The following is a 13,431-nucleotide window of genomic DNA, read 5'->3' on the forward strand; positions in this document are numbered from 1 at the left end:
CCACCCAACCCATTGCTCACTTGACCTACAAACCCAATACCCCCAGTCAATTAACAACACTCACGAACTTTGCTTTTTGAATACAGAACACAGATGATTCATTACCAAATCCATTTCTCCACCTTCCCCAATGCCAAGCCTAGATTCTCTGCTGGGATAATTTCTCTGTTTGTCTGTAAAGCTTTTCCACTCAGCACTCAATCTTTAGTCTCATCCTAACTCAAGCCAGAGGCTCCCACCAGCTCCCACAAAGTTGAACATACCCTACACGTTCTTTGCACAATTCTGATATTTTGTACTCTTTAGTTCTTTGAGCTCTCTTGGGTACCTGAGGGTGCACTGAATGGCCAAAGAGGAGTCAGGGGTGTTGTTTGAGGCCATGAAAGTTACAGAGTGGGGAGCGTTGGGCTGGGGTTTTGGGGGAAGAATATAGGTAGGAATTCCAAAGCCTCAGTTCTGGTCTCCAACACACTGGGTGATGTTTCTTCTCTGAGCCTATCCCTCCTCTAGCCCTCAGGCATTTGTACATGCTACTCTTTCTACCTAGAGTACTCTTCCCCTTCTTTGTCCATTTGGCTCATCCCTCTGCTCTCTAAGGGAAGCCTCATTGATTTATTGGTTCAGGTCAGATTCATTAGTTAAATATTCCCATAGACCCCTGCTCCATTACTTCTTTCCCTTCATTAGTGGTGTTTGTTTGTTTGTTTGTTTGTTTGTTTGCTGGCTAGCTACCATTGGCCTTCCCCAGCAGACTGTGCCTTCCATGAGAGAGAGGTTCTGTCTGTTTGACTCACTGCTGTATCCCTAGCCTCCAGCAAGAGACCTGTCCAGGAGTAGGCAATGAGTGAATGAATGAATGAATGAATGAACGAACCAACAGATGGACAGATGGATAATTTTTCACCTTTTGTTTTACACAAAAGGCTCAATTGGATGAGATCCTCTCTAGCACTGATATAATTTTCTAAGCCTCTATTGTTTTATCTATGAAATGGAAAGAATGTTCCTCCTTACTGCTTTACTTCTGTATCTAAAGTGACCCCAGTAAGCCTGATACAATTTGGGATACTTCTTTTTTTTTTTTTTAAGATTTTATTTAATTATTCATGACAGACACAGAGAGAGGCAGAGACATAAGCAGAGGGAGAAGCAGGCTCCCTGCAAGGAGCCCAATGCAGGACTCGATCCCCAGACTGGGATCATGCCCTGAGCCAAGGGCAGACACTCAACCACTGAGCCACCCAGGCGTCCCAATTCGGTATACTTTATTATTTTTTTGAATATTTTATTTACTTATTCATGAGAGATTCACACAGAGAGAGAAGCAGAGACACAGGCAGAGGAAGAATCAGGCTCCATGCAGGGAGCCCAATGCGAGACTCAATCCCGGGACTCCAGGATCACGCCCTGGGCCAAAGACAGGTGCTAAACCGCTGAACCACCCAGGTATCCCCACAATTTGGGATACTTTAAAAACAATTTGAGGGTTCCCTGGGCACAGGGTGCCTTTGGCCCAAGGCGCAGTCCTGGGGTCCAGGGATCCAGTCCCATGTCGGGCTCCCTGCGTGGAGCCTGCATCTCCCTCTGCCTGTGTCTCTGCCTCTCTCTCTCTCTATGTCTATCATGAATAAATAAAAACGAAATCTTTAAAAAACAAAACAAAACAAAACAAAAACAACTTGAATAAAAGCTCCCATTTGTGCTCCCATTTTCTGACACCCAATCACATATATGTGAGCCTCAAGACAGAAATTCAGGCCGTGCCTGAAATCCCAGGCCCCACTGTCAGAGCTGGAGTTAAATGGCATCTTCCAGAGCAGGATGAATTTCTAGAAGCCCCAGTCGTGCCTCCTAGAGTTAGAGGAATAAAGGCTCTTGCACATCTCCATGGCTGCGCAGGAGAGGTAGGTGAATGCCACAGCTTAGAATTAGGAATTATGTCCCACAAGGAGCCCAGAGTGCTTACTCTGCTTGTCTGTCCATCTGTCTCCAATGATGGATGCAGTGAAGGAGTTTTTCTAAGGCAGAGCCAGAGGTCTGGCATAAGGCCCAATGAGTCATCTCTCAAGAGTCTAGGCTACACAAGAACGCTGCCTTTGCCTTCTTTTGTTTTTGCTGCTGTAGGTGGACCTCACCTACTGAGGTCTGGGTCTGTGTGTAAGATGCACTAGGATGAGGAGACCATATCTATAATCTTCACCGAGGGACTCTGCCCATCCATTCTCTCCCAAAGGGCCAGGAACTGCTCACTCCTAATCGCCCCCAGTCTGGAGGAAACATGCTCCTCCTGGAATGGATAGCTGGGCTGTACTGGAAGGATCTATCCATGACCTATCCATGGGCTGAAGTGAGACAGAGTCCGCACCACATAGAAAATACCGTTAATGCTTCTAAGAGCCAGGATAGGGAGTACCAACTTCTAGCAAGTCAACAAGAACATGGAAAAGCTGAGAAACCTCAGTGGGAGAAGGGAGGAGGCTTTTGATTCTGGAGGAGCCTTTTCAGTGGCTTAGGAATGCAGTGCCCATTATACAGATGGGTAAACTCCTTCACAGAGGGACCCGTCCTTGATGGAGGCCTGGAAAGAGCCAAAGTATTCAATATTCTAAAGAAGAGTAGCCCCTTGACCTCACTCTTTGATGTGCCAATCTGTGCCATCTCCTTTGGTTCTGATCTTCATTTATCATAACTGCACTGCTGGTTCCTGATCACCAGGAACACCCTAGCTGGCTCAGGCCCTCCTGAAAGTCACAAGAGTCCATACAATCATTATCAAATCCAAACAATGTCTTGTTTTTGTTGTTTAGATATAGAAAAAAATCCATCCTAAAATTCAAATGGCATCTCACAGAGACACCTGACTGGCTCAGTTGGTAAAGTATGCAACTTTTGATATTTGGGTTGTGAGTTCAAGCCACACATTGGGAGTAGAGATTACTTAAAACAAGCAAACAAAAATCAAATGGAATCTCATAGAATCCCAAAGAGTCAAAAGAACAAAGTTAGGGGCATCTGTGTGGTTCAGTTGGTTAAGTACCTGCCTTCAGCTCAGGCCATGATCTCAGGGTCCTGAGATTGAGCCCCATGTTGGGCTCCCTGCTCAGTGGTCTGTTTCTCCCTCTCCCTCTGCCACCCCCCCAACTCATATTTTTTCTATTTCAAATAAATAAATAAAATCTTAAAAAAAAAAAAGTTAGATGTTTCATACCTCCTAAATTAAAAACTTACTTCAAGTCTCCAGTACTCAAAATGGTGTGGTACTGCCATAAAGACAGACATAAAGACAGACATATAAGAGTGTCTGGGTGGCTTAGTTGATTAAACCACTAACTTGATTTTTGCTCAGGCCATGATCTCAGGGTCCTGGGATCAAGCCCTGTGTAGGGCTCCACACTCAGCAGGGAGTCTGCTTGAGGATTCTCTCTCCCTCTCTCTCTGCACCTCCCCCTACTTGCTATCTTTTCGTCTCTTTCTCTCTCAAATAAATAAATCTTTTAAAAAGGAAAAACACACAGGCATCCCTGGTGGCACAGCGGTTTAGCACTGCCTGCAGCCCAGGGTGTGACCCTGGAGATCCAGGATCGAGTCCCACATCGGGTTCCCTGCATGGAGCCTGCTTCTCCCTCTGCCTGTGTCTCTGCCTCTCTCTCTCTCTGTCTGTCTGTCTCAATAAATCAAATCTTTTTAAAAAATACAAATACAAATACAAAAGAAAAACACATACAGAAAAATAAAACAGAACAAATTGGCCAGAAGCAGATCTTCACATATATGGTCCAGTGATCTTTGTTCTGCGGGGGAGTTTTTTTTTAAGATGTTCAGATTTATTTATTTATTTGAGAGAGAGAGAGAGAACACACAGAGGGAGAGGGAGAAGGAGAAGCAGACTCTGTTCAGCAGGGAACCTGACACAGGGCTTGATCTCAGGACCCTGAGATCATGACCTAAACCAAAGTCAGACACTTAACCAAGTGAGCCACCCAGGTGCCCTAGTCCAATGATCTTTGACAAAGGTGCCAAGACTATCCCCTGAGGAAAAGATAGTCTTTTCAGCAAGCGGTACTGGGAATACTGGGCATGTACACATGAAGGATAAAGTCGGATCCTCACCTCATAGCATAAATAAATATTATGGCAAAATGGATCAAAGACCTAAAGGTGAGAGCTAAACTATAAAAGTCATAGAAGAAAACATAAAGGAAAATCTTCATGACATTGGATTTGGCAATGATTAAATGAATATAACACCAAAAGCACAGGCAACAAAAGAAAAAAATAGATAAAATGGCTTCATCAAAATGAAAAACCTTTGTGCATCAGCGGACACTATCAGCAGAGTAGAAAAGAAATCCATGAAATAGGAGGAAAATTTGCAAATCATAATCTAATAATGGGTTAATGTACAGAATATATTAAAAAACTCCTATAGCTCAATGACAAAAAAGAAAAACAAAAACATTTAAAAGTGGGCAAAGGACTTGAATAGACCTTCAAAGAAGATATACAGATGGCCAATAAACACATAAAAAGGTGCTGGATATGACTAATTATTAGGAATATAAAAATCAAGGACACTTGGGTGGCTCAGTGGTTGAGCGTCTGTCTTTGACTCAGGACGTCATCCTGGGGTCCGAGATCGAGTCCCACATCGGGCTTCTGCAGAGATCCTGCTTCTCCTTCTACCTATGTCTCTGCCTCTATCTCTGTTTCTCATTAATAAGTAAATAAAATCTTTTAAAAAATAGGAATATGAAAATCAAAACCACTAGGAGATACCACTTCACACCCGTCTGGACTACTATTAATAAAAAACAAAACACCAACTACACAGAGAATAACACGCATTGCCAGTATGAATGTAAAATGGTGCAGGTGCTGTGGAAAACAATGCCTCAAAAACCAATAAACACAGAAATACCATATGATCCAGCAATTCCACTTCTGAGCATATGCCTACACCAACTGAAAGCAGGGACTTGAACAGATGTTTGTAGACTCTGAGTTATCAGCAGCATTATTCACAATAAGCAAAAAGTGATAACCATTCAAATGCTCATCAGTGGATGAATGGCTAGGCAAAATGTGGTATATACACACAATGGAATATTATTTGGCCTTGAAAAGGTAGGCAACTCTGTCACATGCTACAACAGAATGAAGCTCGGAGACATTATGCTACGTGAAATAACCTAGACACAAAAAAGACAAATACTTTGGGATTCCACTTGTACGAAGTACCTAGAGAAGTCAAAGTCATAAAGACAGAAAGTAGAATGGTGGTTGTGGGCCAGGGGGAGGGAGGAATGGGAAATCGTTGTTAATGGGTATGGAATTTCAGTTTAGGGATGATGAAAAAGTTCTGAAGATGGATGGCGGTGATGGTGGTACAACAATGTGATTGTACTTAATGCCACCAAACTGTACACTTAAAACTAGTGAAAGTGAAACTTTATGTTATGTGTATTTTACGAAAGTGGGAAAAAAAGAAAAAGTCACACGGGGATGAGGCACTTAAATGTGTAAGTGTTCTCCTCTGGGAGCTTACTCAGGACGCTGGGAGATATTGGGGCAGACAGTAGCAGCAGGGGCACAGGAAGAGGCCCTGTGGCCCCCACCCCCATCATCCATCTCCGTTGTTTCTGCTTCCCTAATTCCTGCCTGTCCTTCAAAGCCCAGTTCTGGTGCTCTCCCACTTCCACTAGGATGGGACCTCCAGCCCTCCTTGCTCCCTGTCAGAGCAGGTACTGAGCGTCCACTCCCTCCTGCCCCAACAGTCCTGCTCTCCTTGTCCTGGGCTCTTTCCTCAGGGGCCAGAAGCCTCTCGGTGGCTGGGACAGCTTCTCTCCCTCCCAGACTGGGGGAGGCCCGCAGTAGTGGCTCAGTGTCCTCTGCAAAATAAGTCTCTTGGTATCAACCTCTCAAGGTTGGAAATGTCCAACAAGATGATAAATATAAAGCTCTCAGGCACAGCAGAGGGTCCAATATATTATTATTGCTGGGAATATTTTTCATATTGGCCTGGAGTACTTGCCCTGTGCCTATTAGTTGCTCCTCATCCCTTGAGACTCAACCCACTCCTGCTTCCACCACAAAGTCTTCCTATCAAGTTCCCCCTGACTCCCCAGGAGCATCTCAGAATTGAAGAACAACCTGACTTCATAGTATTGTTATGAAGATTAAATGACTTGATCTATGTAAAATGCTTACAATGGTGCCAAGCACATAAAATGTGCTCAGTAAGAGCAGTGACGGCGATGATGCCATTTATGATCGGCATATGTTCTGTGTGTTGTCTTGATTGTGACTGCCACTCTTAAGTAGGTAGATTGGAGAGTAAAGAAAGATGACAGTAAGAGATGATAGATGTTGGGGAGATGGATTCAGGTTCGGCAGAAATTCTCAGAGCTTTGGATGCAGTTGGCAGATCAGAAAGTCTTCCTGGTCTTAAAAGATGAGTAAGTGAGTCTAGAGGCAGGAAGATAGGAGAGTCATAATGAAGCTAGGGGCATGCAGAATGAGGTCAGTGTAGCTGAATGTCTAGGCAGCAAGAGATGGCCTGGAGCCAGATTGGGCAGGACTTTTACCCAAGGGGATCATGGCCCCCTGGCGGGTTTGCAGCAGGAAACAGACCCATTTGGCTTAAATTCTGAGCTCACTCTGGCTGTTGCTTGGAGAATGGACAGCAGGGGGCATGGATAGAACCAGCAGATGGAGAGAGACTGCTATAGGCATCTACAAGAGAAGTGGTGGTGGCTTGGCCTGGGTGATAACAGTGGAGGTGGAGGGCTAGGGACAATTTCTGGAGGTGTTTCAGAGAAAGAGATTCCGGATTGACCATGGGACTGAAGGGCTCACTGCCCAAGGGGCTTAGGTGGATAGGTGGATGATAATTCCATTTCCTGACATCTGACCGGTGGAAAAACAGGTTGAAGGGACAAGGCTGGCACATGATTATTCAGAGCTGAGTGATTAGTACATCTTCTCTCCCCTCTGCTGGTTATGCATCATAGTTTTTATATTCAGGAAGTTCTTTGAGTCTAGCCCTGACCTTCCAGCTGCAATCTGAGCTCAGGCCATTCTATTCTGCCCCTGGTGAGTTGGCTTGGTGCCAAAAGGCAGTGGGACTGAGGCATGGGCTAGGGTCCAAGGGCTTGGGTGGCGGACATGCCTCTTGCATGACCACCATCAAGCATGCCAACCTCTGATGCCTGTCAGATTCAGACCCAGAAAGCTCGTGCCAGGGTGCGTGGGCCAGAGGACCTGGTACAGAAGCCTCCTGCCTCAAGCCATTTCAGGTCCACACATGCCCCCCTCATCCTGCCTCTGGAGCCCTCTCAGATCAGAAGCAACCCCCAGGGCCCTCAAGAAGGCCCTTCTTCGTGATTCCTTCAGAGGTTGGAGGTGGAGAGCAAAACCTCTGATCTTGATGCCAGACACAAACTCTAAGAAATTACTCACCAGAGGGCAAAGTTTCAGAAACCCAGGCAAAGGGCCCTGCCCCATGGTTGGATCAGAATGGCTGCTGATCGGCAGGAGCTATGGCACTGGGGAGCTTTCAGGGGTGGGGCCAGAGCCCCTACAGAGCTGGACTGCCCTACACTTCATCTTACCAAACCACAGGTATTGGACTAGGGGAGCACGTGCTGAGCGCACCTTGGTTCTGCCCCTCTACCTGACCAATTGGGACCCTCAAAGCCCCCAGACCTACTGAAGACTGACTTGGCATGTATTTGGGGTTCCACCCAGCAGCAGCTTCCTCATCCTTGATCTCCATTTTGTCCTTCTGGAAGCTGCTTCCCAACACCCTCAGGCAAGTGTCCCAGTCTTTTTTTTTTTTTTTTTTTAAGATTTTATTTATTCATTCATGAGAGACAGAGAGAGGCAGAGACACAGGCAGAGGGAGAAGCAGGCTCCATGCAGGGAGCCCGACGCGGGACCCTATCCTGGGTCCCCAGGATCACGCCCTGGGCCGAAGGCAGCCACCAAACCGCTGAGCCACCCAGGCGCCCCCAGTTTTGGCCTCTCATGAGCTCCTCATCCCCAGGAGCTGAGATTGCACGACCAGCTTGCCCACAGTCTTTCTCCCGTCCTTCCACCTGCCACTCAGCTTTCCTGGGCCTGGCTTACATGCATGCCTGGTGCAGCCACAGGCCTGCCAGTGGGAAAGAGATGAGCACCAGGAAGGGAGTCAGGAGACCTGGGTTCCAGCTGGCTGGAACAGAGCCAAGGAATTATCCCAGCAAAGGTAGCATTTTGGAAGTCATTAAATCTGGAAGGGAGGGGTGGATTAGTTGGGGTAGTAGTTCTCCCTCACTCCTAAGCAGAAGCTTGTCTGGTGGAAGTTTGAGAGGCAGGTCTCTAGGGAAATAGCATGGTGACAGTGTCCTCTGTCCCCATAACACCTCTTCCTTGTGCTTTTGTAGCTTTAGTGGTGGGAACCCCTCCCTCACAGGAGTGGAGTCTCTAGGATTCTCAGACCCAGGCCTGGTTCTGCCCTGCAGTCAAACAGAAACACCTTCCACCATACCCCTCCTCACAGTTCTGTGAGGTCCCCCAAACCACCCTCTCCTGGCCAGGCTCCTGGATTTTGCTCCTGGATGGGGTGGGAGTGGCCTCACAAAGAATACAGGGTCCACTTCAGTCCCCTGGGAGTGTAGTGCCCCCCAAATGCCACGTCCAGAGAGGGACTCTGGCCAGGGTGCACCCGCCACCCCCAGAGAGCTCCTCAGGGCTTCCCAGGGGGTCAGGCCATTTGACTCTGTTCCTGGTGTGCTGCCCTGTCTGTGATAGAAGGCCCAAATTTCCTGAACACAGAAGATCAGATGGTCAGGGAAAGATGGGAGACGATACAATATACAGAGAAGGAGTGAGTGGAAGGGAAGATCCTTATCCCTTGCCCCTTGTTCACAGCCCTCTCTGGCCAAATGATCCTCTCACTTGGTATCACAGCAGGGATCTCGGGGAAGAAAGAGACTGAAAAAAAAAAAAAAAAGAAAGAAAGAAAGAGACTGAAATCTCTGGGGACCCTTGGTATTTGGGTATGTGGGGTCAAGGATGGCAGGATTGCCAGAAGAAACCCTCAGAAAACAGTAGTGACATAGGGAGGAATCCCCTTGAACCTGTCAGCCTATGCTAAAACTAGATGGTGGGCAACCTCCCTTGGGGCTTTGACAGACCCCTCCCTCCCACTCTTCCAAAGGAGCCTGATCTTTGCTGAGTCCCACAGGGTCAGGCTAGCAAGAGCCTAGTACAGCCTCCCACACTGCTGCAAAAAGAGCCCTCAGGGAATCTGCTCCTGCTGGGTCTCAATGTCACTTTGGCCATTTGCTAAAGCTTTGAGAGTTTCTGCCCCACCCCCCACCCCCACTCCCACCCCCACCCCTCCCCTGCTCTGAGCCTCACTTTCTGCATCTGTAAAATGGGTGTCATTCCAAGGGCTCAAAAGAAGTCTATTTTATTCCTAAATATCTCCCTTCTCTGCCTGTTTTTTGTTTGTTTTTTACAGATTTTATTTATTTATTCATGAGAGACACAGAGGGAGGCAGAGACATAGGCAGAGGGGAGAAGCAGACTCCCCACAGGGAGCCCAGTCAGGGACTCAATCCCAGGACCCCGGGATCACGACCTGAGCCAAAGGCAGACGTTCAACCACTGAGCCACCCAGGTGCCCCCTCTGCCTGTTGTTCATTCCAAAAGCCCACTCTCCTTAGTGAGTTTTGGTTAAGTGTTGCCCTAGTTAGAGACTGTTGAAAAGTGAGGCACACTAAACTTCTCATCTTTGGAGGGAATGCATTTTTCTTGATACCATTGTGCTCTCCAGCCCCTTTCTCCCTGGCTGGCCATGCCCCCATAAATTAAAATCTCTAGACCACACCCTTGTCTGCTGGCCCTGTGCTCTGCCCAGATGATCCCAATCCAATGGACTGGAGCTTGGGCAAAGATGTCAACACAAGATTGCTAATGGGGCCTAAGCTGTCATTGGCCCAAACAGGACTTTGACACTCAGCCAAGCCACCCTCTTTCCCCACCCTCTTTGAACCGACACCTATTGGCTGAGCCCTTATTTTGTGCCAGCACATTCAGAGACTGAGAGTCAGGGATTGGGCAGAGAGGAAGATTAGCCATGCCCCTGCCCTCAGTCACACACAAGGGTATCCTCATAGACATAGTGCTGAGGTTCAATCTAACAAAATCCTCAAGGAGGGGACTTGTCAGGTATGGAGGGCATGGAAAATTCAGCCAGGTTGCCAGGCCCCCTCACACTTTTAAGGAGATGGCAGTGCCATCAGATGTCTAGTCCAGCAGGCTAACCAGAGAGCACAGTCCCCCAGTTTAAGGAAAAATAGAATGTTAGGTTTGCTATCAGGCTCAAGAGCAGAGAGCTGGCAATAAATCAAGAATGTCAGTGCTTCAAACTGCATTTCCAAGCCCGGGAAACAATTGCGCATTAAAATCCATCGGAGGAAAAAAAATCTATTAAAACTTCAGGAGAAACGCTTTGCTATAAATTAGATTTTTCTGCCAACCAGGATAATTCAATAATTTCCCCTTGACATTCTCAAGATTGCTCTTTGGGGGGGATAATGATGCTTTGAAGTTGGGAGCGATTTGTTTCCAAGGGAAGATGAAGAGTTCACTGGGAATGGAGGTGAGAAGACAAGGAGGAGGCTCTTCTAGCTAAAGGCAGGGGACCCATTTGGGGCTCAGAACCACTGGACAAAGGTTTTCCATGACAGCCAGGAGGTCTACGATACAGGGCTTTGAACAGGGGATGCCGCAGGCTAGGATATGATTCCGACAGGAAAACAGGGTGTGCAAGGCTTGGGGCCCTCCAGTATTACCTTGTATTTGGGGCAGCCCCAGACTTACAGATTCCCTCATGATTGTCTAAAACCCTTCACAGGGGCCTCTGGGTGACTTAGTTGGTTAAGCATGCAACTCTTGATTTCAGCTCAGGTCATGATCTCAGGGTCATGGGATGGAGCCCCATGTTAGGCTCTGCACTCCGTACAGAGTGGGCTTGGGATTCTCTTTCTCACTCTCCCTCTGTCCCTACCCCCCTGCTCACTTTCTCCTTCTCTCTCTCTCTAAAATTAATTAATTAATTAAAATAACACCTTCGCTAGCCTTTATGGAACCAGAGCTGGTCTCAAGTAACAGGGTGCCTAAGGTCATTTCTTAGTTCCGGATTCAGGGGTGGGTAGGGGTGGCTTCCTGCATCCCAGTCTGCCTTTCTTCCTTTGCTGTACAAAGTTGAGCATTAGGCAAGACCCTTCCCCCATATCCTATCTCCTGTCATTTGAGGCTTTGATCCCAGTCCCTGTCTCTGTTCAAGGTCCAACACAGCCACGATACCACACTGTTTCTTGTTGGCCAGAAGTGCTCTGGCTGGACAGGGCAGCTGGCAGAGAGAGGGTGTCAGGCTAGGGCAGGGATCTTTGGGAACTGGGCTCATTCTGCATGACCACTGGGTACCAGCCTCCACAACAACTGTGGGGGCAGGGTCAAAGGGCCTGGGTCAGGATTTGAGTAGGACAGGGCTCCAGAGTCAGCTTGCCTGGCTGTGACTCCTGACTCCTCCACTGCCCGCTCATCTAACCTCTCTAAGCCTTGCTTTTGCTAACTGTAAAATGGGGGTGATAACAATACCTGCCTTGTAGATAGAACTAAATGTGACAACATTTGTGGAGCACCTAGCACCATGTGGGCCCACAGAGGAAGTACTTAGTATCTTTAGGACACAGGTCCACAGACCCCAGATCACAGCCCTTCCCACAGCAGGAAATCCATCCCCTGCAGCCTCTAGTCAAGCCCCTTTCTCCTCCCTCCTCTCCCATCCAAAGTTGCCTTTTTCTGGGGACTTAACTTCCTCAGACAGAGCCATGAAGAGTGGTGTCTGCTTGTAGAGCTGGGCTGCCCAATGGGCAGATTTGTGTTTGAGGTCGTTCATTGTTGCCACTAACAACCCTCCCAAGAAGGGTGGTTGATATTAGAGTTCTCTCATCTTGCAGAGGCCCTGGGAGATAAAGTGACATTAGTCAAGATCATGTATCTGGGGGAAGAGGATGGAGCTGGACTGGGGCCAAAGGTCAAACCAACTCAACCACAGGGGCAGTCTCTAGTCTCCAGATTTCTCCCTCTCTTTGTCTTTGTTTCCTTCCTTCTTTGTTTCCTTCCTTACTTTCCACAGGTCAGAGCCTCCCAAGCCCACACAATGGCCATGGAGACAGAATAGCAAACTGAGGCAGGGGCATGTGGGAGTGATCTTCTTCTCAGTATTCTCTGAGTCTCCAGGAGAGAGATCAGGGACCTAGAAAAAAGAGGTCAAAGGGGAAGGAAGTGGGAGAGTCTGGGAAAGTTTCTATTTAAGCAGCTGTCAGAACAAGCCATTTACTTGGACACTGCCTGACTCACAGAATAGAGGAATTTGGGGTTTAAAAGGTCATCTCATCCCACCCTCTTTTTGAATCATTTCTTCCACAGGTGCCCCTCCACCCAGATAACATGGACCTCACTACTTCCCAAGGCAGCACTAAGGTACAGGTTGCACTCTGCTCCTTGACCTCTTCTGGGGCTCAGACTTGGCTTTCTGTAGCCCTGTCCTGTCCCGGACCCCATACGGGCAGGGGCCAGCCAGCAGCAGTGGGATGGTGTGCACCTGCTGCTTCTCTCTTGGCAAGACCCCCAGGGTTGGGAGACTAATCTGTAACCAAGATAGGGGCTTTCTGGAGAACCGCATCTCTCCAGAGGGCAGGACTGAGTGTTGGCCTGGCAGTGTTCCCTGGGGGCCCAGCCCTGTGCCCAGGAGTTTCCCTCCAAGTGGAGGTCAAAGGGAAACTCAGAGCTGGGGAATTTTGCCACCACGTGAAATCAGGGTGGGAGTTCAGGAGAAACATGATCACTACCACTGGATTTACCCCAAGATGATAAATATTTTGTATTATGTTAGCCCCCAAGCCAGGGGATGTCCTGGTTCCCAGGGAAGGCTCCACCAGGGGACCAATTAGCAACAGGAAGGGCAGGACATGGCACTCGTAAGGGGTCAGGGGTACGAGGTATCTGGGGTTTGGTAAACTCGGGTCCCCGCCCCCCAGTAGCTGTGTGACCTCAAGCAAGTAGCTTGGCTTCTCTGAGCCTCGGGCTCCTGGTCTCTCATAGGAGTAGTGGTGCCCGCTTTAGAGGCTTCTTGGAGGTAACCAAAGACAGATTCCTACCAGGCACCTAGCACAGCGTGAGCGCTCCGAAAGCGCCAGCCTTTGTTACTATTTGCAGCAGGTGGGGAACCCCGTGGGAAATCCGGGCGCCTCTGGGAAGCTGGGGGTGGTGGGCCGGCCTTCCCGGAGCCAGGGGGCGGGGCGGGGCGGGGCGTCCAGGCCGGGCCCGCCTCCCCGCCGCGCTCCTGGGGGCCCGCGGAGCCTCGCTGCCGCCCCG

Source organism: Canis lupus, chromosome 10 (assembly GCF_048164855.1).
Source record: "Canis lupus baileyi chromosome 10, mCanLup2.hap1, whole genome shotgun sequence".
Lineage (NCBI taxonomy): Eukaryota > Metazoa > Chordata > Mammalia > Carnivora > Canidae > Canis > Canis lupus.